The sequence below is a fragment of the Choloepus didactylus genome, chromosome X (genome assembly GCF_015220235.1).
Source record: "Choloepus didactylus isolate mChoDid1 chromosome X, mChoDid1.pri, whole genome shotgun sequence".
Taxonomy (NCBI): domain Eukaryota; kingdom Metazoa; phylum Chordata; class Mammalia; order Pilosa; family Megalonychidae; genus Choloepus; species Choloepus didactylus.
Genome location: NC_051334.1, coordinates 42,623,288 through 42,639,647, shown reverse-complemented (window position 1 = coordinate 42,639,647; position 16,360 = coordinate 42,623,288). Strand labels below are relative to the sequence as shown.

At 51.4% G+C, this 16,360-nt stretch overlaps 1 non-coding gene across 1 annotated transcript; it reads left to right on the top strand.

The window, feature by feature from the left end:
* Nucleotides 1–2,043: 2,043 nt before the first annotated feature.
* LOC119523954 lies at nucleotides 2,044–2,146 on the top strand. Its single transcript, XR_005214754.1, has one exon. It is a non-coding gene; the product is annotated as a U6 spliceosomal RNA (small nuclear RNA).
* Nucleotides 2,147–16,360: the final 14,214 nt, after the last annotated feature.

The following is a 16,360-nucleotide window of genomic DNA, read 5'->3' as shown; positions in this document are numbered from 1 at the left end:
CTGTGTGCCAATTGTATGTATGAGGAATATAACAGCAAACAAAACATGGCCCTCTCTTCATGGAGCATCAAAACAGATGATGGGGGTATATGGTTTGATGGCAACAGGTCCAAATACTCTTTGGTATTCCTGTTCATATTGGGAATATATAACCCACAAGCATTCTTTCCTCCAGACAACTCTGTTGTCTTAGTTTGCCTGAGCTACTATCACAAATATCACATAATGCATCGGCTTAAAAAATGGCAATTTATTGTCTCCTGGTTTTGGAGGCTAGAAGGCTTGCTTCTTGTTGGAGTCAGGAGCATTCTGATGCTGGCTTGCTGGAATCCTTGGGATGCCTTTGCTTTTATCTCTGCCTCCCATTACATGGTGATATCCTCTCCTTTCTTGCTGCTTTTCCAGTTCCCACTGACTTCTCAGTTCTCTTTATAGGGCCTGCAGTAATCTGGATTAAGGTGCATCATCATTCAGTTGGGCCAATTTAACTACAAATAACACGTTCAGGAAGTCCTGTTTACAATGGGTTCACCCTCACAGGGAAGTAGATTAAGATTAAGAACATTTCTTTGTTGGGGTACATAATTCAATTTATTTACCAGGTTTCTTTGAAGTGTCAAGCTGATCATCCTTCCTTTTGCACATAGTCTCTTCAGTCTTACGGTCTCCTCTTTCATCCCTACCAACTGCCACTCATACATATATTGTGTATTGATTTTGTTTGTTTAACTCTCAGAGTGCACCCCATTTTCCTTCTTACCAAGTTTTGAGGGATCACCTCACATAGCCATATCTTCTGCATAATATTTAATATTATCCTGTTTGCAACAAGCTTAATTACAGATGTTATACATTTGAACTGGAATGGTTTTAATATTTAATGACACTTTTGGCTGAGACCTTCCATTCAGCAAAAGGACTGTGACCTGGAGAAATGTTCTGGATACTTGGCAAATAATGGCACACAATGTCCTTCAGAACATGGTATCAACTGTCAGCTATGGTGCGCTGCCTAGTAAATCACCATAAACTTCTGTAGGCTGATTTTAAAGATGCTTTGTGAATTATCATGTCTAAGATGAGCTGTGTCTGCTACAGTCAACAAGAAGACTATTTTGCCTCTGATTGGCATCAAGGATGTAGTTTGGGATCTGTCCCTCTCTCCCATGGCAGGCACAAGGTTGTTTGTCATCCAGCCTCATATAGATAAAAAGATCATGCAGAGTTTGTCTTCCATTGCCACTGTTCAACTTTGGAGCTACAAGGAAGAAAGAGGCACAGTAGTTGTTACAGCAATGCTTTCTCTAAGCCCATGGAGAGTTAACTTCACTATAAGCTTAGGTAAAGGAAAAATAATGAATTCCTTTCCTCTTGCCTCCTGCCTCCTGCAGTGCCTATATTCTACCACCAGTCCATATTTGCCATTCAGAAATGACATTAATTCATTTTTCTCTTTAACTGTCTCTAGAATTTGTGAGGTTTTCCTTGGGCTTCAGATACTTCTGTTGGAGTCAGTTGACCTGGAGAGAAAATTGGCTTAAATGCCAAGGGAAAGAGGATAGAGTTTGCCTGTTTCACTCTTCCCCTTTCATAGGCTGTGAAAAAGAATGCACTGAGGGTGGTAGAATCCTTTTTGTATTCCTTTAAAAAATTAATACATGCTGGAATTATAAACAAATAATGTAATCATTGCAGACAATTTAGAATATAGATTAAAGTATCAGGAAGAAAATAAAACTACCTGAAAACCCACCACTCAAAAATAACCGGTACTGGTATTGAGCATGGAAACATTTCAAAATGAAATTGTGATCATTCTTTTAGATATACTTCTTGCTTTTCATAAAATATTTTTTGAATTTTTTATTGAGATATATTTCATACCCTACAATCAACCACAGTGTACAATCAATTGTTCACAGTACCATCATATAGCTGTGCATTCACCACAGTCAACTTTTGAACATTTTCATTACTAAAAAATAATAAAATAAAATAAAAAATGAAATAAAATAAGCACAAGAATAAAAATACAAGTAAAGAGTTTGCCGCAGCAGCACATATACTAAAATTGGAATGATAGGGAAGATTAGCATGGCCCCCGCACAAGGATGACATGCAAACTCATGAAGCATTCCATATTTTTTAAAACTTTCATTTGCAGATGACATGATTCTATATGTAGAAAATCCAGAAAAATCTATAGCAAAGCTACTAGAACTAGTCAATGAATAGAGCAAAATGGCAGGCTACAAAATAAACAAACAAAAATCTGTAGTGTTCCTATACACAAGTAATCTGCAACAAGAGGAGGAAATTAAGAAAAAAATCCATTTACAATAGCAACCAAAAGAATCAAGTATTTAGAAATAAACTTAATGAAGGCCACAAAAGATCTATACAAAGAAAATTACAAGAAGCTGCTAAAAGAAATCAAACAGGACCTAAAAAAAAATGGAAGAACATACCGTGTTCATGGACTGGAAGACTGAATATAATTAAGACGTCAACTCTACCTAAACTGATTTATAGATTCAGTGCAATTCCAATTAAAATCCCAACAACTTACTTTGCAGAAATTGAAAAACCAATAATCAAATTTATTTTGAAAGGCAAGGTGCCCAGAATAGCCAAAAATATCTTGAAAGTGTAAGCCTGGGTAGGAGTTGGTTAAGAGTGTTTTAGGCTGAGGGCACTGCCCAAGCTGAGGCCCAGAGTGGCCTGGAGAACTGAGAGAAGTGGGGTGCAGCTGGCAGAGAGAGTTTGAGGCAGGGGAGCTGGAGGAGGCAACCTTTAAGCCTGGGAGCCCAAATCCGGGTGCCACTGTGCCAGCTCTCCCAAATGTCCCCAAACCCAGGCAGCTCGCCCAGCTCTCCCCTGGCTGGACTTGCTGCTTCCTCGCGGCCTCCCATCCGGAACCGATGTTGGGAGATGGGCCGGAGTGGACGTGGACAGTGGGACAACCCAGTCCTTGTGGAGTTCCTGGCTTTCCTCGCCCCAGAACGCGTCAGAAGCCTGAGGGCCCCTCAGAAGGGATGTGGGATGCGGGCTGGGTTCCCAGGAACAGAGGAGGGTTTGTGGATACCCTCTGGTCTCCTTTATAACCAAAGGCAGTGTCCCCTGAAACCCCTGCCCATAGGGTTGTAGTCTGGTGCCACCAAGTAAAGTTTTGCTCTGGTTAAAGCTATCAGCTGAGAATAGGGTGAGGTTCCCAGCTGTCTCTAAGCTCTGCCCACTTCTGGGCTCTGGCCTCAGTCCTGGGAGGCTGCAGGGGTGCCAGTAATGGGGAAAAGTGAGCGTTTGCAGACTGACCCTCAGGAAAAGTCGGGGGGTGGATGGGGTGGTGAGCTAACAGCTGGCAGGACAGCAGACCTCCCTGGAGCTTCCCTCCGGACCCCCTCCTACTTGAGGGATTGTCCTTTCTCCCCCAGCAAATAGTGTCTGGTGATGGCATCTTCCAGACCAGAGTGAGGACAGGCTTTGCTTTCCAGCCTCAAATTACCACCCTCCTTCTGTCAAATATGACACATTTCCCCAGCTAATGACCTCTGCCCCAGCCTTAAAAAAAAGAAAAACAAACAAAAAAAAAAAACCCTCTCCTTCACCTCTTTGGGCTGGTGACTGCTTTTCCTGGAGCAGATGGAGACTCTCATGGTTCCTTTTGTTTTCCGATGCTTTTTTGCCTGGATTTCCTTCCTTTCAGCCTGATTTCCTGTCCCATGTCTCTTACAGAGCAGGGCTTCCCAATCTCCTCCCTCCCTCCCTTCCTCCCATTGCCATGTGTCTTTGGAAGTCCCTCTGAGTACGCTGGGATTCATGATTGGAATGGCCACAAGGAACCAGCCCTGGATCTCAGATGGGATCTACCCATGGGACAAGCTGGTGGGGAGAGCCAGCCTTTTTGACAGCAGGGGACCTGGGCAGAAATGAGCCCTATGATGCCCAGGAACCACCTGAAGAATAAATACGAGTCACAAACAGCATTACTGCCTGAGTGTGGCACTGGGCCACCTAGACCGGGAAGGGCACGGGAGAATGTCTGGTGCCTGGAACCTTCTGGAACAGAGCAAAGGAGAGGCAGAAAGCTCCTAGCTCCACTCTTGACCTTCTACCTGCCCCTACTCGTGCACGCACAAGGATCCTACCCAAAAATGGTGACAGATGGGTCCTCCAGGAAGCAGATACCAAGACTAAATTAGAGTTGAAGGAGACGTCACACCTGCTGAGGATTGAGGAGGGAAGGAGCAGGATAGGCAGGGAGAGACTTCAGACCACCATGCAGGTGTGAGCTGGGTGAAAGGAGAGGGGGAAGGAAGGAGGCGGATAGGGTAGGAGGAGCCTCTGCTGTCTGCCTGCCTCTGACAACATCTCAGCCAGGCCGATTGGGACCCCTGTCCCAGGTGAGCAGGGATGGCCTGGCTCTCATCTCCCCACCTTGCTGGCTGGGACTGGCCTGGGGAGAGTGTGACCTCGGCAGGAACGCTGCAAAGGATCCCAAATTGTGCAACTGCCGCTGGAGGCTGTAGCTCATGGCACTCCCTGCATCAGCCATTTTGTACGAAAGTACGAGAGTGCATCAGCAAGGGTCACTGGCCTGGTGATTGGCAGACCAGGCTCTAATCCTGGTCTCGTGACCTCAGCCAAGCTTTTCCCCATCTTAGTTTCATAGTATGTGAATGAAGAGAATTGACCCCGCCTCATCTGTTCCCATGTCTATGATCAGGCACAACAATTTGGATTCTGGTTACTTTGGTCTATGAGCTCCTCGTAGGTAAATAGAAATCAGGGCCTGGAGGCCTTTTCTATCTGATGTGGGCCTCCTGGGCAATGATTTGAGTATTTCAGAAAGGTGCACTGAGCATCCACCCTGTGCAGATGCCTATGCCCCAAGGGAGGCCAGGCGTCTTCCCCAGGACCGTGAAACCCAGCTGCCCCCCACTCCCTGCCCCCCACCCCAAGCAGGCTTCTGGATCCTGAAAGGGGAGGGGCGCCATCCCAGATCAGTCCCCCCCAGGCCCTGAGGTAGAGGGATGAGGGGGGTTCAGGGTAAAGGATCCCCAAAATCAGAGTATAATCCCAGTGACATCCCCCCACTCCGCCCACACCACCAACTTACAAACACGTGCATGCACACGGGTGGGCGCACGTGCGCATGCTCACATACACACACAGCCATCTTTGTCATCATTAAGAATTTATCTTTGCGGAACTCTTTTACAGTTTACAAATTGTAAAGCATTACCTCATTGTTTTGATCACTACTGCTTTGAGATGGCCCCATTTTTCCTGGTAAAGAAGTTGGGCTCAGATATAAGACTTGAGCAAGGTCAAATGGCTGGCAGGTGGTTCTTCACTTTGGAGGTAGTCAAGGATCCTTTTGAAGAACCTTCTACCTCATTCCCAACCAAAAAAAAAAAAAAAAGCATAAACAGCCAAAATTTTGCCCACACTTTCAGAGGTTTTCAGATCCTTGCTGCAACCCCACCAACCCCCCTACCCACCCCACCCAACACCCCACCCCCCGCACCCAGTGGTAGGAGGGCAGACTAAAGTTTCAGACGGGGAAAGCTGAGACAGAAGGGGCAGCCCCTGTTGACACTATAGCAGAGTTAGAAAATCTCCATCCCGGCCAGGATGGGCATGGAAGGGTTAAGCGGGGAGAGGGGGGTGTAGGGTTTTGTTTTTCACCTCTGAGGACTCGGTTATGGGTCATTAAGAACACACAAGGCCGCCTGAGTATTCCATTCCCCGGGCCAGCCTCCAGGGCACAGCTCTACTTCCCAACAAGATAAGTCCGATGCTGGAAGACAATCCTGCTTCCCAGAGAGGCAGATGGGAAATCGCCCTAGATAAGGGCTGTTGCTTGCAGTGGGGGTGTCGCACAGGGGCTTTCTGCTTACTGCAAGACTGACACAACCAAGAGGCTGCATTTTTTGCAGGCTAAGAAGAAGTGCCCTTCTTGAAGACTGCGTCTCCACGAGTGTCCTAAGGCATTGCTGCCCTAAGCAGATCTGGAGGGAGAAACCTCCCGGGGTGCAGCATGGTGGCCGGGTAAAAGAGGGGCTGCCTCCAGGACTTCCCGCCGTTTCAGGGGGCTCCAACGATGCCCTGTTGTGGTATCGGTTCTGCTGCCTCCTGCTAGACCCAGGAACAGCACGCCCCCTGCACCCTCCGCCGGGGGCTTTTGGGCATCCTTCCCCGCCCCCGGCCACCACCCAGGTGGTATCTGTGCCCGCGCAGGTGAGGAGAAAGGCCTGTGGAAAACACCATTACTGATAAGTAACAGCTCCTTTCAGGTTTAATAACACGTTGCATCCATCCTAAAGCTCTCTCTCAAAAAAAAGCCCTCTCGAGGGACGGCGCCTCGCGCCTGTAAATAGGAACGACAGGCCGGAGCGCGCAGCGGGGAGGGCGCATGGCGCGGCGCGGGTGTGTAAATTAACTGGGGGCAGCAGAGTAAATACATTACGCACGGTGTTTATTATGCGTCTGAACCTCGGAGGGGTTCTTCGGCTCCCAGAGGTGGCAAATCCTGTTCGGGGAACACAACCCCCACCCCACCCCCCCACTTCCAAGACGTGCGGTCGAGGTCCGTTTCCAGCGGGCCGGGGCCGAGGCCGGGAGCAACGGGAGCTTTGCGTCCCAGGAGCTCAGGGGCAGCCCCCTTCCCGCGGCTGGAGAGGGAAGGGGGTGGGCGAGGGGAGACATGACTCCGGGCGCCGCTCCGGCGAGGGGCCGGGTGGGGAGGGTAGCGGGGTGGGAACAGGCGACACGCCCGGCCCCTTAGCATTCGGCCGGCGCCCCCGCCATCGCCTCGTGCGCCCCCGCGCCCCGTTGTAATTACCCCGATTACCAAATGAATCTCGCGCTTTTGTGCTCGCCGGGCGGTGGGTGCGGGGAGGCAGTTCTAATAGTGGTCATCAGGGCCGAGGGAGGCGGGGCGCTGGGGGCTGGGGGTGGGGAGCACGGGGGCGGGAGGAGGCCCGCTGTTCCCTCGCTCGCTCGCTCGTAGGCTGTACCGGGCGGCGCGCAGGCCGCTGCTGGCTGCTGAGTAATGATTTTTTTTCTAACTGGAGGCGAGCCGCGGCCCTAATGGATGGAACCGCTCTCGGCGCGCTCGCTGCGCTCCCCCTCGATCAATACGGCTCGCGACGACCGCGGGCCGAGCTTCCCCGCCCTTTGTGGTCGGAGATGCTGCGGGGAACCCCAGTCAGCCCCCTAGCCCGCCCAGCATGCTGCTTCAGCCTCGCCCGGGTCGCCCCCAGCCTCCCAAGACACCTCCCCGCTCCTCCCGGGCACCCGCTATCGCGGCCTCCCTGGGTTCTCCGTCTTCCCGAGCCCCTCTTTCCGGACACCCCTCTGCCGCTCCCCAAACACCGACCCTCCATACCCAGGCTGTCCTCACACTACTCCCCAGCAGCCTGGTCCCAGGGGCTTTTCAGCCAGGGCGGGGAGGCAAGGAAACTCAAGGGTGTGGGGAGGACGGCCCTTGGATTGCGCCACCCCCACCCCGCGACCACGTTTCCGCTGAGCGCCCCAGGTCCGGGGGAGAGCCGGGTACAGGCGGCCGCCTCCGGGGGTTTGCGCCGGCTGGTCCGGGAAGGGTTCGCTGAGTCCAATTAAATTGCAACCTTCTTTCGTTCCCGGGCCCTCCCCAGCTCCAACCCGCTTCTCCTCGGCCCCTTCAGCTTTCTGGAGCAGCAGAAACCAGACGCGCGCGCGCACACCCACTCCCTCGGGGCACTGTTCTTTCGGAAGCCCCTGTCTGTTCAGCTCGGACGCCCGACGGGCCGGGTCCTTGGGGGCCGTTTTACGGGCCCGGATCCTGCACTGCTACTCACTAGCTGATGACCTTGGGCAAGGACTCAGCGCCTGGGGGCCCTTTTTCTTAATCCTGCATAAGTTTCTCCAGCCCTGCTGGCCGGGAGCCGGGAACACAACATTAAAAGGAATGGCCAAACCCTCCCGCTCCTCCCCGCATTTTACAGACCTCACCCTCCCCCCACGGAGCAAAGCTCCGGGCAGGCCCCAGCTGCTCCGTTTTCTACCCTCCTTCCTTCATCTGCTCGCTTTCCGCCACGAACCGCCGTTCAAGCATAGCATTTGACATCACCTGACATCAAAGATGCTCGTTTGCTTGGTTTTGGCCCTTGTCCCCAGTAGCATGTAAACTCCATAAGGACTGGGGTTTTTGTCCATCTTGTATGCCCCGCACCTGAAACAGAACCGGGAACCTAGTAGGTGCTCAATGAATATTTGTTACAGGAAGGAACTGATGGAATTTGAACTTGGCCCAACTTCTCCCTCTCGCCTCCTGGGAGAGGGTAAGACCTTGGTTTCTCAGTCCTTGGGCTCTGGGGCAGACTGTGTTTTTCCAAAAATAGCCCAGCGATAGTTCCAGTCTGGCTGGCTCTTCTAGAACCTTGCCTCCCTGCCCCCCTTCAGGAGGAGGATTCTGTCTCCATGAATAGAAGGTGGTGGAAGTGATGCTGCGGCCTTTCTAGTCTAGATCATAAAAGGTGATATGGCTGGCTTTCTCTCTTGGGACCCTTGGAACCCAGCCACCACGGTTTGAGGAAGCCCAGGCCATGGGAAGAGGCCAAGAGTAGATGTTCTGGGCAAGAGTCCCAGCTAAGGCCCCAGCCACCAGCCAGCAGATGGGTGAAAATGCTCATCTTCCACTGATGCCTTTGAGCTGCCCTAGTTGATACCAAGTGGAGTCAGCCCTCAAGTTGCCCAGCTGACACTCTGTGGAGCAGAGACTAGCTGTCCTCGCAGAGCGCTGCCCCAGAAGCAGATCCATACGCAAAATCAGTGCTGTGAGTCACTTAAGTTTGGGGGTGGTTTGCTACCCAGCTGTGGATAGCTGGATCCTCCACTGACTTGTCGTTGGCCTCCTGCTTCCCAGGCACACTACAAGTCTCCTTAGGCAGAGCCACCCTTCTTCTGAGGCCCTGTGTCAGCTCTGCGTGAGTAAAAAGCCAGCCCAGTATAAATCCAGCTTGGTCCTTCTCAGGATCTGTGCCCACAAGGCCCAGTTCACCAGCATCACCCTACCTGCTAATGCAGTGACACCTTCCTGGTCAGCTTGCTCTCCCATCCTGCGTGCAGCGCCTTCCCATGATTCTCCATCGACTCAGCCCCATGCCCTGCCCTCACCTCCTCCTTCGCAGAGATGGTGTGGAGCTCATGGATGGGCATCATGCACCACCCATCAGTCCATGCCACCCTGTCCACCTGCCCTCCAGTTCCAAGGGACAAGCCACCCTCCACTCAGTCTCATGGCTAATCCCACTCTTGGGTTCTGGATCTTGGCCCCTCAAACCCTAGAAGCAGCACTGTGCACTAGGATCTTTGGGTGATGATGAAAATACCAGATAATCCACACTTTCCAGTACAGTCACTGCTACCCACATGTGACTACTGAGCACTTAAAACATGGCTAGTACAACCCAAAAACTGAATTTTTCATTTTATTTGCTATTGATTAATTTAAACTTAAGCAGCTGCCCATGGCTAGTGGCTTCTGTATGGTACAGGGCAACCCTAGAGAGTAATTTCTCCTTCCTCCACATCCTCAGCCTCACCCCTCTCCCATGAGTGCTTAAAATCTCCAACTCTCTCCAGTCCCCCACTAGCTAGCCCCTGTTCTCTGGTCCTTCACAGCCAAAAATCTCGATGGACTCATCTCCACTGCCTCTTGGCCCAGTCTCACCTGAGCCTACTATAATCTGGCTCCTGCACTTGCACCCTTTCTGTCCTCCAGTTCTTTTCACGTATGTCGTCCTCTCTCCATGTCATGCCTCCCCCCACTCCCCAATCTATCAACTCTGATCATCTTTTTTAGTCTCAAGTTAAAAGTCACTTCTTCCAGGAAGCCTTCCCTGATACCTCCACCCCAGAACAGATTGGGTGTCCCTGCCGTGTGCTCCTGGAGCACCCTAACCATTCTCCAGGACTGTGTGTGTCACTGTTTATGGTAGCTGCTCTATTTAATTGTCAGGCTTCCCTCCAGACTGATTGTCCTGTGAGGGTAGAAGCCAAGCTCCTCACTCATCATCACAGCCCCATGTCCTGGAGGGAGGGGGACAAGAAAATCACAGCCTAGTGGGGAGAATGTAGCTAAACAAACAAGGGACTTGTGCCGGTTTGCATGTGTTGTGTCCCCCAGAAAAAGCCATGTTCTTTGACACAATCCTGTGGGGCAAATGTTTTAGTGCTGATTAGATTGGAAATCCTTTGAGTGGAGATGTGCCCCACCCAACTGTGGGTGATGACTCTAATTGGATAATTTCCATGGAGGTGTTGGCCTGCCCATTGGGTGGGTCTGAATTAAATTACTGGTGCACTGTATAAGATCAGACAGAAGGAGCGAGCTTGCTACAGCCAAGAGGGACACTTTGAAGAATGCACAGGAGCCGAGAGAGGAGCTACAGCTTACAGAGACATTTTGGAGATGGCCTTTGAAAGCAGACTTTTGCTCCAGAGAAGCTAAGAGAGGACACACACCCCAAGAGCAACTGACATTTTTGAAGGACTGCAACCTAGATAGGAACGTCCTGGGAGAAAGCCATTTTGAAACCAGAACTTTGGAGCAGATGCCAGCTACGTGCATTCCCAGCTAACACAGGTTGTCCGGACACCATTGGCCATCCTCCAGCGAAGGTACCCAATTGTCGATGACTTACCTTGGACACTTTATGGCCCTAAGACTGTAACTGTGTAACCAAATAAACCCCCTTTTATAAGAGCCAATCCATCTCTGGTGTTTTGCATTCCGGCAGCATTAGCAAACTAGAACAGGACTCTAATGGAGGGTTCAGTGGCTGGGTGGGGGCACTTCTGAGGGAGCTGGGAGTTGGCAAAGTCTTCACAAAGAATGCGGCATCCCCAGGGGATCTTCAAGGATGGAATGAGTTTACCAAGCGGATAAATCAGGGGATTATTCCAGGGAGAAGAACGTCAGGAGCTAAAGCACAGCGGTGTGAAATGGGGGGTGAGCAGAAAGAGATGTAGCCTTGGAGGGCAGAGCTGGGGCCAAGAGGAAAAGATCTTGCCTTGTGGGTCTTGGACTGTATCCTAAACCAAGGAACGACCTGTTCAGTGTTGGGATTTTGCGTTGGCCTGTTTGTTTGCGGGCTCAAGAAGTAACAGAGGTAGCAGTGTGGAGAACAGACTGGGAGGCTGTGGGGGGATAGTGAGGAAAGACCAGGTAGGAGCATGAACAAGACCAGAGCAAAGTGGGGGTGGAGAACAGGAGACCAGGTCTGGAGAGTTTTCTGAAGTCACATCAGCAGGGCTCAGGGGACCTACTGCATGTGGGGGGCAAAATGTAGCAAGATCTGCCAGCAATAACCCTGCAAATACTGGACACCATTGCCCCAGAAGGGAAGTTCTACAAGAAGGGCTGGGTTTGAAGGGGACCAGGGCAGCTGTGGCAATGCACTGCTCAGACTTCCCTCCAAGAGACAACCTTCAGTGAGAAGTGCAGTTAGTGCACGGCCTCCAGCTGGGCGTGACTGCAGCCTTCATACCCAGGGCATGTGCTTCCCCAGGGACCCCAGCCAACAACAGAGTGTGGCCATTTTTTGCCAGCTCAGGACTCCTCTTGGCAGTCTTGTCACCAGAACTCCCTGTTAGGCTGGCTGAGACTTTCTCAGAGCTGCCCTCCAGTCTGAGGCTCTTCCTACCCAATCCTCCTTCCTTCCCCCGCTCCTTTCACAAGGCTCAGACCCACATCCCGGTCTGAAGCCTCTCCCTGCCCACTCCAACTCCCTCCCTCCTTCATCGCCACAAAACATTTCCTCCCGTAAAACTCTGGCACATCAAATTCCATCTCGGGTCATAACCTACAAAAGAGTTTCCCTCTTTTTGAAAGTGATGTACTCTCCCCCGTGCATGGTCTCATTCATCCTCCCAGCAGTCCAATGAGACAGGCTGCCATTTTCATCCTCGCTTCACAAAGAAGGATTGAGGCTCAGAGAGGACAAATGAATTGCCCAAGGTCACCTGACTAGGGACCGATGGGGTCCAAACTCAAGCCTGGGTGTGTCCAACTCAAAGACCCAGGCTCTCTGGGCCACTGCACTAGGGACTCTTTGGGGGCTGGTTGGGGACTGGGGACCATCCAGATGTCCTGGAAATGATGACCATGCTGATGAGGGGGACTGGTGATCTTGAAGCATTTCCAAGCTTCACTTTTTCCATCCCCTCTAGCTAGCTCCCATCTTTCTCTGGTCCCTCCTAGCCAAAATTCTTGACAGTCTTGCCTCCACTGCCTCTTTGGCTTTGGGGACACACACATACATGTCCACACACACGCACAAACCTGGGCCACAATTTACCTGTGCTGGGGAAACTGCCTGCTGTGATGTGGTCATGCAAGTGCCGAATTAGGAGTAACGAGATTCAGATTCCGGTTCAGGGGGCTTTAGTCACCCACTGAGTGTCCTTTGGCAAATGACTTGGTTTCTTCGGGAACTTTAGTTTCCACAGCAATTGTGATGATCTGATTCCCCCGAGAACCCAGTACCACAGACATTCTCTGCTCCTGTCTGCCGCAGCCAAACTTCCTGTCCTGGCCTAGGAAAAAAGGGTGCATTTTCTCCCTTTTGGCTTTCAAGTTGATCCGTGCTCTCAGCTCAAGAGGCTAAGAGACGACATCTGTGGCCAGATGCTGGAATACCTGAGAACCTCTTAGCTTCCTAGGTTGCCTCTGAAGATTTCTGAGCAGTGAGGGGAGATGCAGAAGAGGGGAGCCCGCCCAAGGCCGGCTTGAGCCTGCACCTGGCACTGCACATGTTCACTACGGAGGGGCAGGCTTGGTTTTTGCTACCCCCTGCGTGGTGTAACCCGTGGTGTGCTGATAAGTGGTTCATAACTGGCTCTCTGGGGATGAGGGGGAGTTGACTTAGAGCATTTGCCGGTTTCCACCAAGGAACTGTTCCTACCATGGCCAGTTCCGAGCTACCAAGCTGTCCATTGCTGAATACGGAGGAGGGAAGAGATGCACGCCACTGGCTCCGCGTTTGTGAGGCGGAGCTGGCTGCAACACAGCCCTGCGGCTGAATGCATCACTAGCACTGCAAAACGAAGGCTCGGTCCACCCCACCCCACCCCCATCTTTTATGGCCAGAGGCTCCTGAGTTGGGGAGCAGAGAAGTCCAAGGTATGGGGCAGGAGATAGGTGCTTCGACTGGCTGGTCCCATTGAATGGGTGCCACCAAGAGGCCAGATCACAGCGAGGGCGTGGCTGCACCATCCAGCCCAGGGTTGGTTCGTGTGCTTTGTCCTGTTTCTTTCTGGTGACTCTCCAGAATGCAGATCTTATATCCGATGGATGTGCGCTCCATTTCCAGTTGAGAAGTGTGGGTGTGTGAGCCTCGATCTGGGCCTTTCTGCCCCAAGAGACAATGGGGACGAGGTGCCCAGGGAGACTGATTGTGAGGCGTGGCTGCTCTAGGGCAGTGGTGAGAGCTGCAGGGTCAGACCAGGAAGGGGCGGGAAACAGGTCAGGGAAGGAGATGGTCCTATTAGGTTGGGACACGAGGTTCCTGAGCCAAACGTGGTTACAAGGATGCCTCTTCTACAGAGAGCCCTCTTGGAGCAGGTCTGAAGCCCCGGGGTAGCTAAAGGCCCATCCCCCAGCCACCCACCCTCAGACAACCTTCTCCCACTCCCATCCCCCCACCGCCTCTGTCAGTGCACCCTAAGATCCTTTTTCCTTTTTCTCCCTTTCCTTTTTACAAAAAGGGGAGGCCAAGTCTTGCTCGAACCTGCCACTCTCCAGGAATTGCTGAGAATTCGAATGAATGAGGCCATGCAGCCAAGAACAGAACTCATCCGTAAAGCCCTGGGTATGCCCCTCTCGATCACCAGCTCGGTGGCCATCCTCAGGGTAACTGTGGCCAGGCCAAGATATCGGCAAGGACACAACAGGTGGCATCTGCCCGGAGGCTCCAAGGAATCCACTCCCCTCAGAGGCCCTTCCTTTGGCGGGAGCGAGGGGGTGAGTTCCGCTGAGCCAGAGCTGTGCCTGACAAGCAACACTTTGATGAGAGACGTGATGACGAGTTCCCTGGGAGGCTGTGGAGTCTGGTTCCTGCAGACATTGTCTCCCGAGGCAGTCTCTGTGCTTGAGTGCTGAGTGTGTGTGTGTGTGGTACGCGTGTGTGCACGTGTGCGTGTGTGCACGCATCCTGCTTCTCTGAGGAAGATTCTCCGAGCTCCACAGCAAGCTAGAGAGGGGCCCTTCTGAAGACTCCTGGGATCCAGGGACAGCGAAAACTGGTGAGGCACACACCAGCCAGCAGCTGCTAAGTCTGAGAGGTCCCTCAAGGGGTTGCCCTGTCCTCACCCCCTTGTTCAATTGTGTTCCCTTTGGAGCATATCCTGCCCAGGTTACAGCAAGGGAGGGACGACTTTGCATCCAGGAGCATAATCTGGGTGGATACAGAAATAAATAAAAACCAGGGTCCCTCTCTTCAGAGAACCTGTGAACTAGGCACTGACGAATATGGTAAGGGTCTTGGGTTCCAAAGAAGTCAAGGTCAAGTGAAAAGCTTTCTGCAGGAAGTGGCATATAAACTGTGCCTTGAAAAATGCCTCAGCTGACAAAAGCCTGTGGAGATGGAACAGGAAGGACAGACGATGGTTTTGTCTTCTGGAAGGGACTTGTGGTAGACAGTCAAGAGTTCCCTTTGGGGAAAAAGGATGGCACCAATGTGGAAGGGAGCAAAGAATCAAAGAAGCTCAAGGCGGGATGACGTGCCAGCCAGCTGGTCCCCCAGACCTCCTTCCAAATGCTGACAAGCAGCCTCCATCTTTTCCTTCATGCCTCACAGGGCCCCTTCTTAGATGGCTTTGAGTGTCTTAGAGTTCATTGCTACCTCTACTGAACCAAAAAGTTGCTACCCACTTGCTAGTCTTCCCTGGGACCTGCAAAAACAAGTCTCATTCCTCTCCCACCAGTAGCCCTTCAAATCCTTGAAACGGCAGTGTTTCCGTCAGCTCCCTCTGCCTAACAAACATCCCCAAACTTAATGGCTTGAAACAACCACCATGTATTTTTTTCTCACAATCCTGTGGGTTGGCTTGGCTCAGCAGGGTGGTTCTTCCGTGCCACTGCAGTCAGCCAGGAGTTTTGCTGGAGCTGGAATGCCCAAGATGGCCTCGCTCGCATCTTTGGCAGTTACTGCTGGCCTTTGCTTGTGGTACCTCTGTTCTTCACTCAGCCTCTCTCCCCAGCAGGAAAAGCAGGACTTCTTACACAAAAATTGTATTCAAAAGAGCTAAAACAGAAGCTGCCAGGCCACTTAAGGCTTAGGCTCAGAAGTCACATGGCAACACTTCTGTTAGCTACAGCAACTCACAAGGCCAGCCCAGAGTCAAGGGATGGGGGAACAGACTCTTCCTGCTTTACAACAGAAGGAGCAGCAAGGACACACAGCCATGGGAGGGATTGCTGGTGGCCATCTTTGCAGAAAATCTGCCAAAGCTGCCACAGCCCCTGTATCTGAATTCCTCCAGGCTACACAGGTGGCATCCCCTCAGAGGCTCCTTCCTGACAGGCTCTGGGTTCTACATTCAAAGTTATCCCTCCACTCTGAACCTGCTCAGGGTTGGGTATCTCCCTTTCAAGCCAGCCATAGAACCTCTGGATTAATTAGGGCCAGAAAATGGGGGAGGGGGAGGCACCTCCTGATTAAGGATATTTAGAGCTCCCTGGTCGAAAAGGCCCTCAGGAAAGAAAGCTTCTTGGCTGGTAAAGACTCCAGAAAACCTGTCACACAGCAGAACAAAGTGTTCTTTAAAGTCCCTAAGGATTCTCCATGTCCCTGTGGGTCCCTCGGAGCAAACGCTGATGGTTAGAAAACTCTGGAGTGCTAAGTTGGCAATTCATCACTTAGAGCTGGGTGAAATCCCACATATCCAGGGTTATTTAACTCTGCCCCTGTTTATGCTGCCAGGCCCTGGGTGACACCCCAAAGATAGGCTGCAGGCTGGCCCATAACGGTCTCTGCTGGCGCTTGAAAAAAATGTCTCTCTTCCCTCTGAATAACCGTTTTTTATTTTCTTCTTTATATTCATCTTTATTTTTCCTTAAGGAAAAAAAAAGGTTGGAGTCAAAGTTAAGGCACTTCTGACAAAAGATGTTCATTGCGGTGTTGTTTACATAAAGAAACACTCAAGAAAAGCATCACCACCAAAAAAATTGTGAAATAAACTATGGTGAAGTCATGGGGTGCAAAATTCCGAAGCCATTTAAAGTGAGGCTCTATCAGAGTTCTTTTGTTTGCTTTTTGTGTTTAGTTTTTTTTTTCTTTTTTAACTCCATATCCACCAAGATTTTATTTTTAAG